Genomic DNA, 17138 nt, shown 5'->3' with positions numbered 1-17138 from the left:
TGTGGTCCTGTACCAGTGTGTATCTGCCAGAGTGGTGTGGTCCCATACCAGTGTGTGTCTGCCAGAATGGTGTGGTCCTGTACCAGTGTGTGTCTGCCAGAGTGGTGTGGTCCCATACCAGTGTGTGTCTGCCAGAATGGTGTGGTCCTGTACCAGTGTGCGTCTGCCAGAGTGGTGTGGTCCTGTACCAGTGTGTGTCTGCCAGAGTGGTGTGGTCCCATACCAGTGTGTGCCTGCCAGAATGGTGTGGTCCTGTACCAGTGTGCGTCTGCCAGAGTGGTGTGGTCCTGTACCAGTGTGTGTCTGCCAGAGTGGTGTGGTCCCATACCAGTGTGTGTCTGCCAGAGTGGTGTGGTCCTGTACCAGTGTGTGTCTGCCAGAATGGTGTGGTCTTGTACCAGTGTGTGTCTGCCAGAGTGGTGTGGTCCTGTACCAGTGTGTGTCTGCCAGAGTGGTGTGGTCCCATACCAGTGTCTGTCTGTCAGAGTGGTGTGGTCCCGTACCAGTGTGCGTCCGCCAGGATGGTGTGGTCCTGCACCAGTGTGTGTCTGCCAGTGGTGTGGTCCCATACCAGTGTCTGTCTGTCAGATTGGTGTGGTCCTGGACCAGTGTGTGTCTGCCAGAGTGGTGTGGTCCCATACCAGTGTCTGTCTGTCAGAGTGGTGTGGTCCCGTACCAGTGTGCGTCCGCCAGAATGGTGTGGTCCTGCACCAGTGTGCGGCTGCCAGAGTGGTGTAGTCCCAGACCGGTGCCTGTCCTCCAGAGCGGCGTGACCCCGGACCAATGTATGCCCGCGGAGTGCCGTGACCCCGGGCCAATGACGGCCGCCCGCCCACCGCCCGCGCAACCTCAATCCTCCTCTCCGCCGGCGGCTGGGCTCCGAAGTGGGCCGCGTCTGCCGCCGGTCGGCAGGAAGCGCCGAGTGACCGCCGAGGAGTGCGGCCGACGCCGGGCGCGGCGCGGTGCCGGCGGAGAGCGCCGCGCAGCCGCGGAGCCGGCCGCGTGCCTCGGGTGGGAAATGTGACGCCAACAGATGGACTCCAGTTAGCCGGGACAGGCGCAGCGCCTGCTTTCGTTTAGCTTCTGAATGGATGCACGGCGGCTTGAGAGAAACGCGGCGTGGGTCGCCTTGTGCACCTGTGGTTTGATCTTTGACTGGGTGTCTGTTTTCATGTTGGCCCGCTGATGGAGCATAACGTGCCTCTGGCGCGTCCCTGATGTTCCCAGACCTACCCTAGGCGTGCCCCAGACGTGCCCCAGACGTGTCTCTGAAATGTTCCTGACGTGTTTCAAACGTGCTTCAGACGTGCCTCAGACGTGCCCCTGACCTGTCCCCCGGCGTGTCCCTGACGGGCTCCAGACGTGCCCCTTTATCGTGAGCTGAAGGCAACAAGACGACGTGAAAGCGCCTGCACAGGGTTCTCATTCTGCTGCATAATATTTGCACAGATGGTAGTTGCTGAATGGGACTGCTCATAGGTCAAACGAGGCCAGAATGACGAAGAACAGGTATTGAGTCGTTATGCACGCTGGAACAAAATGCGCACAGTAATCGTTCTGTTATGCAGCAGAATGTGCTCGGTTGTACGCTAATGCATTCCGGGCGTAGGAGCCAGTTTACCTTTAGAAGCGCATCAATTGAAGGATTTGTCATTCATAGGCACCCGATCTCTGACTCGCATTTTGAAGTTGAGCGGCAGCCTCTGCCCCCTCCCCCCAACCCCCTGCCGGGTTTCGTAGCCCATGTTAGACGCATATGGGTAGCATGTGTATCGTCTTTAACTTTCACAGACGTCCCACAACTCCGTGTTCTGATATATATATATATATATATATATATATATATATATATATATATATATATACATACATACAAAAGTACCGTAACCGATGAGGCCGGTCGGGTCGTTGGTGTTGATTGGTGCAAACATGAAAATTGAACAGTATATATATATATATATATATATATATATATATATATATATATATATGCAATCACATGTAGGCAGCCTGTTCAATGTTCACGTTTGCACCAATCAACACCAACGACCCGACCGGCCTCATCGGTTAGGGTACTTTTGTCAGACACGGCCTCAAGTCTAAGGTGGGTGGAGTTTGAGTAGAGACCAGACATTTTTGTTCCACTGGAGCGAGTCACTTTCCTGTTTAAAAACTCTGGTCCTTGATTATGCACCTTAGGAACAGCAAACTCATGCCAAAAGATGAATTCAGCGGACAAAGATTACTCATAAACAGTCCATGCAATACCTGACCTAGCTCTTTCAGGACCTGTCTCCCTACATATGACACACGTTTAGCTCTGGTTACCACTGAGGCTGCAGGCCTAGTGAGTTTTAACACCAACATAACACATTTGTTTAGCCTCACTGACCCGGACAGGCACGCTTCTGGTCAACCTGGATCTATGCACACTTTCCGTGCAGACGTGACATTCTCAGCATCAAGTGCCTCCATTCTAGAGAAGTGTGCTATAACATTTTGCAGGCATTCAGATGCGAGCCATTTGAAGGGACGGCGTATTTCTGTTGCATTACAATATAGCGCTACGTCACCTTCTGGTTGAGTTGAAATCGGAAAGTGAAATTTCTACATTTCGAAGCAGCTGAAGAGCACAGTTAGGATATAATAGGAAACAGGTCCAGATCTCGGCTACCGGGGGTCGGAGCAACACGCCACTAATCAATGTAGATGGAGGAGAAAACGGAAAACCGTAAAGGCAAAAGCGTGGGCCAATGTGTGCTGACGAGCAAACGCTATGGTGAGCTTACAACGGATCAGCCCGGTTTGGGCGTTTTCAAGACCGATGGTTTATCTCAGCATCCAGAGGAGATAGATAGGTGAAACCTGCCGTGCCGCATAAGTGTACGTACCATCAACAAATCACAGCGATTTCTGTGAGACCCATAGGTGCGCAAGTGATCGATCAAGAAATGTCTCCTTTCCCGAAATGTCCCGATGATGAAATGACTCGGGCCCCATGTCCCGAACTGAGAAAAGCTGGACCTTCAAAACTACTTCAAGGTATATCACAACTCATTGTGACCAATGTCTACCAAAAATATTTACGTTTTTCTCACTCCTCTCATCGCAGTTACAAAATGCCAGCTGGCCATTACACTGCTTAGACCAAAAGCCGGCCAATATCCCAGCAATGCCACTTGCATATTTGTGCGCGGTCTATACGCGTCAGTGCGCCTCCACCTGCTAAACTTCCGGAAGGAGAGCGCTTCAACGACCGTCAATTACTTCGTCCTGATATGGGGTCGATGCGAACCTCTCCCAATAAGGTTTTTAGAATACCTCTCCACCATGTTGTGAAATGGCGCCCAAATTTCACTAGCCTATGAGCATCCACCGCGCGTATTTTGACGCAAGTAGATGTGTTCCTAGCTTTTTTGGTTTCGGAGCAGCGGCGATTTTTGAGGAATACTACACGGCGATCTGCGACCTACGCGTGCGTCGGCGGGCAACCGAGGATGTCGCGGAACACGCGCGGCTGGCTAACGTTGTTACATTAACGGAGCTATATATCATACATGTACGCTCAGAACACATACAACAATACATTATTGTACTCAGAATTGAGCACGAAGCACACCTGCTTAGAGTGTGTCACAATGCATGGTCTCAGCTGCATGATGTTTTAAGCTGAAAAGTACGATTTTCAGGAAAATTCTTTCTTTTGATCTGTCATAATGGGGTCAAAGGGTGCCCTAACAACATAAAAAACTAGTTCCAATCAAGAGATGTCTTTGAAATGCAATCCAGTGGTGCTTTTTGCGTTATGAAAACGGCGAATTAGGGCAAGGATTAACAAACACAGGCGTAGATTCGCAAAATTAGTTGGGGGCCCTCTAAAAATGACTGAACATTCTCCCAAAATACGCCAACAAACGGTTTTCTCCCCGTGTGTGGTCCCGTTTGTTCTTAAATTCAGAGGTTCGATCGAAGAAAAGTTGGACTTGCATACACGTATAATGTCCATATCGATAACAGCCTCATGGTTGCTAGGTACCACCTGACCCTTCTCACGCCGCCAAACGTGTTAGTTTTTCCACATATTTTCTCCTTTCGCTGTACCTTCTCCACAACCCATGTGCGCACGGAAGAATTATGCTCATCATTTGACCTAAAACGACGGATGATGCATGGCCCGATCAATGCCGTAAACAAAGACAATGCATTATCGTGATGGAAGCGGTGTCTTGACTATCTCTTCAGGCGGTGAAGCATGCCGTGACAGCGCGTCTTCTGATAAGTCCCGAGTTACTGTCCGGCACCGCTCGACCGACTTAAGACCATCTCTCTGCTGCATAAACATCGGCCCTCCCCGCAGCCGCCTCTGTCCACCTCACGCACCTGTGCCGCGGTCCAGCCAGCGGCACGCCGCGTGACGCGGCGGCGACAGACCGTGTCACTCCTGGGTGTCAAAGGGTCTGCGGCACAGCTGACCAGCTGATGCGCACCAGGGCAGGTCGGACCTCTTGAGGTTCGAGAGACTAAATATATCACGGATGGCTGCTGGCCGGCGGCGGTTGTCGTCCGGACTGTCAGACTCCCTGCGGCGACCATCGATCCACCGAAGCCCGGTGGCGGCGGGGTCATCGGCCCTGATTATCGGCGCGTGATGAATCGGCCCAGTCCTCACACGGTGTGGTCGAGGTGGCTGAGCTGGCTGAGCTGCCCACTGCCCGCTCTGCCCACCAGCCGGGCCGCCAGCGGGCAGCAGCGGGGAGATGGGACGCACGATCCAGGAGGCCCAGGGCACCAGCCGTCGAGGGGGGGGGGGGGGGGTGGCGCTGTCAGTCAGTGTCGACCATACGACTGGGGACGAAGGGGATGGGGCTCGACTGTAAAGACGGACCAAAGTGGAAGTAACAGGAGGAAAGTGAAAGATACCAGGGGAATTTACCGATAAAGCTTGAAAGCCATGGGCAGGTGACAACAGCTCACAAGCTGTACGTCACAAATGTCTCTTGCCAAACCCGCTGCCTATGCGACGCAAAGAGATGCGGTGGACGCTGAGTATCATAAATCGACGAGGAAAGGAAATGATTTCACCGACAGGTGGCACCAGCCCGTCTTACGTCACGTGTTGTGCGTGTCTCAGGCATCCAGTTTACGACAGGCCCAAACTACCCCTCTTCCTAGGTAGCCAACTGCCGAACAATAAGGAGGCTGGATCAATGCCCGTCGACGCTGGATGTTTCATTGAAGCATGACATAGTGTTCTTTGGTACAAGCTATAATGGAAGAGTGTTGCGTACGATGAATGAGAGTGAGTGGCATTTGGGATGAGTTCCAGCTGTACACATGTGTACTAATGACAACACTAACTCATGTGTAAGCAAGTAAGTAGGTTATCGTAGGAATTCATGTGCACCTTGTTTTTTACGCGCTATCCCAATTCTCGCTAGCGGCCTTTTTACTTGCCTTGTTACACCATTCTGCCGTGAGTGAGGGGAATATTAAAGGCCGCGCTGGCGGCGGCTGCTCGAGCGGTTTCCATGTTTCGTTCCTGTTATTCTCTGATCGGGAGGTCACTGGGCGGGCAGATCAGTATCGCGGCCTCCGGCCCAGAACTGGGGCAGACGTGAATCGGTAATGGAAGCATGCGACCTCAAGCGGGGCCAATCACGACCGGCGCAGGGTCAGCCGACGAGCAGGTCTCCACGCCAGACCCGGTCTCCTGCCGGCGGGGCCTGCTGAGGCAGGCAGGCCTTCAAAACAGACCAGGTCTTTTGTAGATTGTGTTAGGCGCAAGAGGCCGGCTTCTTTTTACGCCAGACCACCTCCTGTCGGTGGTGTGGGTGTCGCTCTCGCCACTCTCACAGGTGTGTGGCGAGAGCGAGAGGCCAACAGACCAGATGCGGTAATTGGTCACAATTTTTGTCCAACCCAGCCACTTCACAGCAATTGGAACAGTTTGGCCGATTGTGCCCCGTATTGGTGCGCCATACGTCCCACCCTGCCCTCCATATGGGCGGCGGGGTGGGTGTCGGCCGCCACGCAGCGTCACCCGAGGCATCGGGGGAGTCCCGAAGCGCCAGGCCGGGCGCGGCCGGACTCTGAGCGAGTCCGGCCGTATGTCTGGTCTGTATTTATTATGTATATGTATATGGCCTGTATATATGTATATATATATATATATATATATATACATGTATATATGGCCTGTATTATGTATGTCCAGACTCGGAGTCTGGACTCCGAGGGTCCGCCCGACTGCGTCTGGACCCCGAGCGAGTCCGGCCGGCTGTGTCCGGACTCCGAGAGAGTCCGGCCGGCAGCGTCTGGACTCCGAGCGAGTCCGGCCGGCCGCGTCGGGCAGCCCGTGCTTCACACTTCAAGGTCATCGGCCGGTGAAGTGGCGAAGCGGAAAATGCTCCGCCGGCCGGTGCCCCGGGGGGTAATTACCGGCGAGCTGTCGAGCTCGCACGGCGGTACGCGCCGCGAGCGAGGACGGGCCGGGCAGGGAGGCATGCGTCATCTCAGAAGAGAGCTCCGTGAGCGAGGACAGGCCCGGCAGGGAGGCATGCGTCAGCTCAGAAGAGAGCTCCGTGAGCGAGGAGGGGCCGGGCAGGGAGACATGCGTCAGCTCAGAAAAGAACTCCGCGAGCGAGGACGGGCCCGGCAGGGAGGCATGCGTCAGCTCAGAAGAGAGCTCCGCGAGCGAGGACGGGTCCGGCAGGGAGGCATGCGTCAGCTCAGAAAAGAACTCCGCGAGCGAGGACGGGCCCGGCAGGGAGGCATGCGTCAGCTCAGAAGAGAGCTCCACGAGCGAGGACGGGCCCGACAGGGAGCCGTGCACCGGCTCAGAAAAGGGACAGGCCGGGCAGGGAAGCGTGCACCAGCTCAGCTAAGAGCTCCGCGAGCGATGACGGGCCGGATGGGGAGCCGTGCACCAGCTCAGAAGAGAGCTCCACGAGCGAGGATGGGCCAGGCAGGGAGGCGTGCGCCAGCTCAGAAGAGAGCTCCGCGCCGGGAGCGCGCGCCAACCATCTGCGCCAGTAAATGGAAACGGCGCGTCATGGCCGCTCCAAGGACAGGCGTTGTATCCCAGCGACGCCTCAGAGAGAAGGCTTCCTGCTGTCAGAAGAAAATATCATGCTTGCCCTATTCAGGCTGGATTTCCTTTCACTGCTTGTCATTTTTATTATTATTTTTAGTGCTTTTTTCGCCTGAGCGTGACCCCGTTCCCTATGTTTTGTAACGCGGGCCGCGTTGTGCGTTGGGTAAGTGGATGACATTTCGAGATAACAAGGTGGCGACTGCATGCAATCGCACAGTGCACGTGCTACACCCTGTGTTGGTCACTGTGAAGCGCGAGGGCCGCCAAATAGCAGCACCCTGACAGCAGCGTCAAACTCCAGCGCAGCGCGGTGGCTTTCTCGACCATTCCCTCCACACAACTCAGATGTTGCTTCGCCCGACCGGCAGATGGGTCCCAACAATAGAGAAAGCTGCTGCTACAGCGCGTCGTGGTGACGAAGCTTGCGGTGGTGGAGCGCGAGCGTCGCAGCACCAAACTGGCACCACTGGTGTTACCAATCACCCACAATGGGCGCCGCACTCGGCCCTCGCCGCGAGACCAGTCCCGGGCCGCAGACGCAGCTGAAGGCATTCTCCGCTGCCACGAGTGAGACGTTCAGCCCAGCCTCTGAAGCGTGGGAGCAACGCTCACAGATGATTGATTTTTGGCCGAGCCAGCTGGCGGCGGGGAGGCGCTGTTTGTGTCGGCGCGCCTCGCTTGGGTTCAGGAGAAAAGAACCTGCCGAAAAGCGCCTGCAGTTTGAATGGAGGGGATGAGAAGAAGGCAAGGAGTGTGGAATGCGCTTTGAAGTGCTCTTGGATATGGGTAATGGTGTGCGGTTTCGTTCAAAAGCGTACTCATGCAATTCGAAAGTCAAAGTTTTCACGCGCACCGGAACAAAAAGATGACACTATCGCCATAAAAGTGTTCTTCACTTACGCCACCAGGCGAATACAGTGCCGTTGTTTTCTGAAACTCAACTGAATTCCTGGCTATCAGCGATTGTCTCTGACGATCCTCAGCTTCACGCGCCAACAATTGTGTACCGCGATTGGAAATGCGAGACGGCCGAAGACCTCGCTTACAAAGCTCTCCCACGTGACGCGCATATATCCTGGATGCTGGCGATTCGCGGACGTCTGTGCCTGTGCCTGCACAGCGAGTGCCTGCGGACAACAGGAGCCTCCGTCAGCCCAAACACCCGCCGTGTGGCTGATCGCCAGCGTCTCTTGTCAGGACCAGCAAATACTGCTGGGTGCCCGCCGCTGGCCGCCCCCGCAAGCATGGCGACTGGCGCCCAGTGAAGGGACTTTTCGCTGGCGGGCCATCGCTGATCCCGAGAGCAGCTCAAGAGACGGGCTTAAAGGGAATGCTCCACATTTGAGGATACGGGAGCAAACATCAGACATAACGGAGTAAGCTCACTTATGACTATTAAATGCTTTTGAGTGGAAAAGACGGCTCTAGCCGACCCAGTTTCTTTATTTAGCAACATGATTCTCAATACGCCATTGTTTGGACGCATCATTGTGCCTTGCACAGCATTAATTGAGAGTCAATTAACGGTCGTTACATCTGGAAATCGTGCTCACGAGCGGCAAATATGAACAACTCGACAATTATCTTTTTCTTGGCATTGATCGCCGTTCCAGGTTAATGAAATGACCAAACCTGAATAGCGCTATTATGGCGTCACTAATGCTTGGGTGACCTCGAAATAGTCTTCGAAAAAGTCTGCACATCTTCGACGTGTGGCCCAGAAACTAGAGAGTTTTCGGTCTTGAGAATGTCAGGCTATGAACTGCACCAAATTATCTTCAAGATGGCTTTTTCAGTTTTAACACCCCCTTTCATCGTCGGACCCCTGGGCGGCGGCCAGCGGACTGTGAGAGCAAGAAGGGACCAGAGAGCGCAGAGACTGCCCGTCATGGCCCCTAAGCTTGCCAGCTGACACAGTCAGGGGAAGCGCGTCATCAGGGGTCAACCACAATAGAAGTGGGTCGTTATTGTCTCAAAACTGGCGACAGTGAGTAGAAGCAACGGCTAAGTAGGCATTTGAAGGATCATTAAAGGCTCGAAGCAGACAACCGAAAACACGTATAATTAATAATGGCCGGCGGGCAGCAGGTCGATCACTTACAATGTAGGAACAACCGTAATGTTTGTGGTTGAATCATTTCGACACGCGGACAGCTTTGGCGATGGACTTTCATGTCTTCGTTCATTGGGTGAACACAAACTTTATGCGTGCTTTCAACACACTTGGGGATGAACTGTCCGTGCTTGGCTGTCCATGCATCAAAGACGTAAATAAAGAACGCGGCAAGCGGTGGAAATCATGACAAACACCGGGTGCAAAATGCATATAATGTGTGACTCTGAGTAAGGGACCGTGGAGTCAACAATGGCCACCTGTCGGCAATGCCCTCCATAGTTTGGACAGAGCTTGTGCCTAAGTTTTGCAGAGCGGACAGAGCTTAGGAGCACGCTTTGGGCTGAGGAGCAGGCTGCTGGGGCGGGCGCTATGGAGCTGCGGAGTAGGCTGCTCTACAACTAAGCTGCCGAGCATAATTTGGCCACATTCTGCCGCTCAGCGCAGGCGGAACCCATGGGGAGCCCGCTCTGCATTTTTCAAGGGACAGGCCGTGGAATGAAGAGCACTACATGAATCTGGGCCTTGATGGCTCGGAGCTGGGGAGCAGGTAGTTACATTTCAGAACACCTAGTTAACCACTTCACCCTGCATGAAATTCTAGCGGCTCTCGCTGGGGTCGGACAGAACGGGAAACTGCGACCACTCCTGTCAGCCATCACCGGAGCAGCAGCGTGTCACCGGCACACTGCTGCTGCAGAGCTGGGGCAGAACTGGCGAGGCTAGTGTAGGACCGCTGTTTGGAACACGGTCCTGGGCTGCTGTCAGGACCGTGGCACTGAACCGTGACCACTGAGAACCGTCGCAGTGAACGGACTGCTGAGTACCGTGGCACTAAACCGTGGGCCGCTGTCTGGAACGCGGTCCTTGGCTGCTGTCAGGACCGTGGCACTGAACCCTGAACCGCTCTGAGGACTGTGGTACTGAACCGGGAGCCGCTCTGAGGACCGTGGCACTGAACCCTGAACCGCTCTGAGGACTGTGGTACTGAACCGGGAGCCGCTCTGAGGACCGTGGCACCGAACCGTGGGCCGCTGTCATGACGGTGGCACTGTTAAGAACGTGGCCCAGTACTGTAGCATGGGCCGCGGCTCACGAACGCACTACAGCGTCTGGTTTTTACTACCTTAGCTGTCGGGCTGCATCGCAGTCGCAGGAACGCGGACGGCAGTATGGCGGCGCGACGCTCCGTTCAGCCGATCGGCGCCGCTGAGGCCGCCTCGGTAGCGACGGGCGGCCGCCTCGACGATCGGCGCCGCTGAGGCCGCCTCGGTAGCGACGGGCGGCCGCCTCGACGATCGGCGGTGACGTTCAGCGGTAACCTACCGGCAATTGGAAGCGGTCGAGTTCTCACGCGGCAGCCGAAACCAGCGAAACCATACCGGGGGAACTGGAGCCACGCAGCGCCCTGGACGCCTGAGGCGCGCCCGGCCCTGTCTGATCAGAGCCGACAGAGCTGGAGACTCGAGGCAGGGACCTGATGAGATCGGGCTCAGTGGACCGTCCGGCGTGCGCCTTCAGAGCCGGTCTGCCGTAATTCAGGGGCGACCGTCCGGAACAGAGGGTCATCATCTAACTAGCATGACCAGTCATCTAGAATGCATGACAGTTTTTCAGCAGCGCTCCACCTTACAGCCATCTTCGGCCAGCAGGGTCTGCAGGTAGCTGGGTCTACAGATGTAATGATAACTGACTTTATCAGATCCTGTCGACAAGCGGTCAAACGAGCGTAGTTCAATCGCAAGTATCTCCGATGTGTGCTCACAGGCTTCACTCGGCCAGACCGACCGGACGCGAGCACGCTCTGCAAAACGTCTGGCACGTGTCGACCGGCCGCCGTCGGCTCGCGGGCCGGAGACGGGGCCTCGGCGGCTGCCGTCTGCCCCGTGCGCTCCCACACAGTCCCGGCTTGGCGGCCGCGGTGGGAAGCGCCGGCCGGAAGCAGGGGTTTCCGGCCTGCAGCCAGGCGGCCGCCGGTCTGGCCGCCCTGTTCGCGCGCCACTCTCATTATGTCAGACACGCCAACGGAAGTCGCCGTCTGGCTCTCGTTAGCGGAGTTTAAAGTGCCGGATAGACGTGCGGTTTTTGTATTGGCTTGGATCGCAGTTCTGGACGCCTGCGCCATGGCCCGGCCACTGTCACGCTTAAGCACGTACGCTGGCAATGCGTCATGGGGCTTGTACCCACCACTCATGTGGTGGGATTCAAATAAAACTATCGATGCTTTCCCACCCTCGAGGTTAGGCATGCTATTGGGCTATTTTCAGCTGCCGCAGAATGTTACACTCACGTCATGTCGGGCGAACCCTCTAATGTCACTTGCCAAGTGACCCTTGCATGCCGCTGGGGCCATACAATTCGCACGTTCCGAAATTCTAGTCTGGTGCGGTCGGATAACGAGAGGCGGCTCGTGCCCCTATGTCGCGGAGATTGCTCTCGGGTTCATGGATTGAACTTCCTATATTTTCGGTGGGGCCCGAGTGCCGCCTTAATGTCCCTGAGCTTTAGCATAATGCTTATGGGCGTCGTGCGTAAAGAGTCGACCTTAAACCTCTGAGCGTTCCAGTAATTTTCAGAAAGCTTCACCCGTGATGATTGTGATTCACCGAAAATCACTAACAGTCTTTCAAGACTTTAAAAGAATAGCAACATTTTTAAGCACAAAGTTCCCACCCAATATTGCTGGCGCGGCCCGTGGCCGCGCGAGCATTATTGGGTGGGGATTATAGTATATGTTATATATTTGAATACTTTAGATGTTTGACAACACAGCGACATGTGCAGACGTTCTTGATAACAATTGCAGTTTAAAGTTCGTTACCTTTGATTCCAAACTACCTTGCCCTGCTTCATCCAATGTATACTGGGACTTGTAACTTGATGGTGTATGCTATCAGACAAGGAAGATTCAGCTGAGCTCGATCCTGACATTGGGCTGTTATCCACTCTACCCCAATTGGCCAACCTATGGTGTATGCTTCCACACTGTGGGCTCTTATTAACTACTCTACTCGACTACTTGCTCTAATGAAATATCCTCTGGTCAACGTCGCCAGCACGTGCTGTAATATCACACCCTCTGGTCCATGGCCCCAGACTGTGCCCGATGGACCAACCCCTGTTCCATGTCGCCCTAGTCTGTTCTAATTGGCCACCTCTGGCCAAAGTCTTCAGACCGCCCTGACCCGCCTTCCTTGGGTCAATGTCTCCAGACCGCCACAACCGTCAGAAGTGCAGTCCATGTCTGCGACCGTGTTCCAATACGCCGCCTTCATGATGACGTCCCTGGACCGTGTTTGACCAGACTAGACTAGTCTAAACCTAGCGGGCTATCCCTGATTTATATGTTGAGACTATGCCCTTTCTAACTGGATGAGATCATGTTAACGTGCACAGAGTAAGCTTGTATTGGGGTTTTCATTCTCTGCGCCTTCAGATGGCAGAGAAAACAAGCGACTTTTTGAGAATGTCATAAAATACAATACAAATAGCATGATGTTTGTAACATGCTAAAAGCAAAAAGTACGTAATATGCTGATCACAATAACAGAAAAAACCTTATCTGGTGAACATCGTGCAAATTCGCTCATCAATCTGTTGGGTCAAATTTTTGTGAACATTACCCTTATCGTTCTGGTGACTTCTACGCGCCCTCTTATTGGCCACATCTCACTCCTGTGTTTGTGCTGTGCTTTTGCTGGCGACCGTTTGGTCGATGTGGCCAGGCTCTGCTGCGGCCGCTCACCTGTGGTTCACGTCTTCATGCTGTGCTCTAACCGGCTGATGCCCGGCCTATGTCTCCATGTTCAGACTGTGCTGTAATCCGACCAGCCTGGCTGGACTCCAGGCCGTGCCTTAAGCGGCCTGACGCCGATGAGGAACGCTGAGTGAAGCCGGCGTAGCAAGACTGTCGGGACAGGTCTACGTCAATGTCAGAGCGTTAAAATGGGGGTGATTTTAATGGCCATTCATGTCTTCCATTCATGTCTCTGGTCGATGTCTCAACGCCGTGCTCCAATTGGTCTGCCCACAGCTCACGCGCCCAGACGGCGTTTTAATTGGCCGAGGACGGCCCGCGCCTCCCGCCGGCGCGGGGTCACGTGACGTTCCATTTTGAGCGGACTCCGCTGATCGGCGCCCGATCCCGACACTGGCTGCCATGTCCGACAGGCAGCCTTTCACTGGCTTCCGAGCTGACCTCTGGCAGATGGCTATCTCTCGTTCCCTTTCAGCCGGGGACAGAGCCGCCGACCCACCGGCACCGGGCGGCGTGCGGCTCGCCAGGGTCAAGCTGCTTCTTTTGTCGAGAAGAACACGGCGAAGGGTCGAAGCGCCGGAGAAACACAGTCTTGTGGTGATCAGTCAACGGATTACCGATTGTGCCGCGACTTAAGCCCTCATAAGCTATGCAGATTGAAGTCCAATACTTAAGACCTAGCCTGCTGTGAAACGCTAAGAAGTGTTCGTGGCGACACCATGACCCCGTTGGTTCTGTTCGTGTCTTGAAAAAGGACATCAAGAGGACTGCTGGTAAAAAGTCCTGCTTATGCATGAACTGAGTCATGAATAAACAGAACTGGCGGAGGACGTGTGGCCGATGGACTCGGTATGGTCGGGCCGAGGTAGCGTAACGGACCTGTAGCCGGCAGTCAGCCAGCTCCAGGTGTCCGCAGACAACCGCGACGCCAGCTGTAACTAGGTGACCCGACAGCCTCTTCGACTGGATGGCTCGGGTGGCAAATGAGCCCGGACAGGAGGACGCCTGGTCAGATGATGGTCGCGCGTGACTGGGATGACCCGGGTCAGGAGATGGCTTGAGACGGTCACGGTCAGGAGACTGCCCTGAATGGCCGGGGTCAGGAGGTATATTGAGATGTCCGAGCCAGTCTGGGGCCTGAGCTGGCCCGGTTCAGGGGTCCATCTGTCATGACGCAGGTCAGGCGGTGGCTTGAGATGACTCGCGCCAGCGCCTGAGGCACCGAGTGACCTGACGAGCCGAGTCCGGGGTACGCGTCCCAGCGTCTGTCGCACAGTCCGGCAGTGTACCGTGCCGGCAGTCCAGGGTACGCGTCCCAGCGTCCGTCGCACAGTCTGGCAGTGTGCCGTGCCGTCTGTCCAGGGTACGCGTACCAACGTCCGCCGCACTGTCCGGCAGTGTACCGTGCCGGCAGTCCAGGGTACGCGTCCCAGCGTCCGTCGCACAGTCCGGCAGTGTACCGTGCCGTCGGTCCAGGGTACGCGTCCCAGCGTCCGTCGCACAGTCCGGCATATCAGTGCCGGTCCTCAGTGTCCGCCGCACAGTTCGGCAGTGTACCGTGCCGGCGGTCCGGGGTACGCGTCCCAGCGTCAGTAGCAAAGTTCGGCACGTGTACATGCCGGCGGTCCGGGGTACGCGTCCGCGTCCTCCGTAGCACAGTTCGGCAGTGTACCGTGCCCGGCTGTCCAAGGGGTACGCGTCCCAGGGTCCGCCGCACAGTTCGGCAGTGTGCCGTGGCCGGCCGGTCCAGAGGTACCGTCCAGTGGTCCGTAGTCACAGTTTCGGCAGTGTACCGTGCCGGCGGTCCGGGGTACGCGTCCCAGTGTCCGTAGCACTGTCCGGCAGTGTACCGTGCCGGCGGTCCAGAGTACGCGTCCCAGTGTCCGCCGCACAGTTCGGCAGTGTACCGTGCCGGCGGTCCAGAGTACGCGTCCCAGTGTCCGCCGCACAGTTCGGCAGTGTACCGTGCCGGCGGTCCAGAGTACGCGTCCCAGTGTCCGCCGCACAGTTCGGCAGTGTACCGTGCCGTCGGTCCAGACCGGACGGTAGACCCCCCGTCGACCGGCAGTCCATCAGTATTCAGCCTCTCTACGCGCCCCAGTCCCTAGTCTCAAGGTCCGCCCGCCGGCCCCACCCAAATAAGGGAAATAAGGTTAGTCGGTCGTCAACTAAATGGTGCCGGCGCGAAGCGGGCGGCGCGGGAGCAAACGCCAGGGGCGTGAATTGCGCAACTCGCCGCTATCCCCGGTCAGCGACAACAGATCGGTCCGTGCCCAATTATCGTGTCCTCCGTGCTCTGTACAAATTGCTGCGTAATCTTGACATGTTAATTGAAATTAAGTCGGTGAAATACTCGCGTGGCAGTTCTGGTGAAGTCATAGACCAAGCTTTATGCTTTGAAGTGCAAGAGCTTTATAGACCAAGCTTTATGCTTTGTAGTTTGAAGTCACAGACCAAGCTCTATGCTTTGAATACGTTCTAAGCTCAGCCTTTGAGCTTTAGAGTAAACTGTCAGTGGTCTCATAGATAAACAAAACGGGCCTCCGCACTACACCTAACTTTATATATATATATATATATATATGTGTATATATATATACGTATATATATACATACATATATATATATATATATATATATATATATATATATATATATTTAAACGTGGAGGAATTTCGTGAGACCTGTGTTTGATGACTTCGGCTGCGTTTCGAATTTACTTCTGTTAAGTAAGTCACCTTCACACATTGCGATCAGCTGATGGCATATCTGTTCAGGTGTGATTCCAAAATCCAGCCCAGACGGTAAATAGTGAACGTCTTTCCAAACTTGCTCACGGATTCGGTCCATTAATTAGACCGATCCAACATGTGCACGCTTTTTCATGTCATCGAGTTTCTCCACCAAGAAATAGCACGTTTGTAACCCCCTTTGCCCGTGTTATTCTGCAAACAAGCCGAATAAATGTCACATCAATCACTATGCCTTTGATTACAGGTACCACCCAGCCTCTGGCCAGCTGGCTGATCTGGCTGACCGTTCCATCGTGCGTCGGTGCCAGCCAGTCGCATCCCAGCACCGGAAGCAGCCGTTTCCGGCCGGTGGCCAGTGACCACTGAGCGGCGACGGACGGTACCGTCGCTGTTCCGGGCTATGGAAAGCGGCACGAAAGCACCCGCCGCCGACACAATGGCCGACCGACGCGACAAAAACGACCCGTTCGTGACAGTGGTGAGCATCAGCGAGTGTCTAGCGGCGCCGGCGCCGCAGGCCTTCTACGAGAACCCCAAGTACCACAGCGTGCTGGAGGGGCGCAAGCTGAGTGTACAGGTGCCAAACGAGCTGGCGGAGGACGTGGGCGCATTCGTCACTGTGCTGGACGTGAGCGACGCCGTTGGAGGGCCGGCGCCGCTCGCCACCGAGGAGGAGGTGGTGCTGTACCGGCTGCCTGGTGAGCGGCTCGGCCTCGGACTGCGCTTCCGCGGCGGCGAGAGCGCCCAGGAGCCGGTGCAGGAGGTGTCGGTGCAGTCCTGCGCCGAGGGCAGCCCGTCGGCGCGCGCCACCTGCAGCTGGGGCCGCCTGCAGCCGGCCGACCGCATCCTGGCGATCGCCGGCCGCGCGGTGACGCAGCTCACGCGGCTCGAGTGCGTCCACCTGCTGCAGGACACGCCGCTGGCCGTGCCGCTGCGCGTGCGCCACGCCGACCGGCGCGACACGCTCGTCAGTCAGGACAGCGGCATCTCACTGGGCGGCGAGCCGGCCGAGCGGCCGCCGCGGCCGGCGGCGGCGCTCGTCACCACCGACGCGCTGCTGGCCGCCGAGCAGGCGTGGCTGCAGGCGGCGCGCGAGTCGGGCAGCGCGTGCAGCAGCCGCAGCAGCACATCGACGGTGGTGGAGCGCGCCGGCCGGCCGTCCCTCGACCTCGCCTCGGCGCTGCAGCAGTTCGAGCAGCTGGAGCGGGAGCTCAGCATGGACAGCGTGTTTGCGCTCGAGTCACCCGGCGAGGCAGCCGAGTTGAGCGCCGTGCCCCCGCCCGAGGTGTTCCAGGACCCGCTGCCGGCGCCGACGCTCGGCCGGCGGTCCGGCGGCGACGCGGCCGGCCGCACGAGCGCGCACGAGCCGCCGGCCGAGGAGGATGAGGGGTTCCACGACGCGGGCGGCGGCTTGAGCCCGCC

The sequence above is a fragment of the Pollicipes pollicipes genome, unplaced genomic scaffold (assembly GCF_011947565.3).
Source record: "Pollicipes pollicipes isolate AB1234 unplaced genomic scaffold, Ppol_2.1 Scaffold_5724;HRSCAF=6776_pilon_pilon_pilon, whole genome shotgun sequence".
Lineage (NCBI taxonomy): Eukaryota > Metazoa > Arthropoda > Thecostraca > Pollicipedomorpha > Pollicipedidae > Pollicipes > Pollicipes pollicipes.
Note: the sequence above shows the minus strand (reverse complement) of the source record.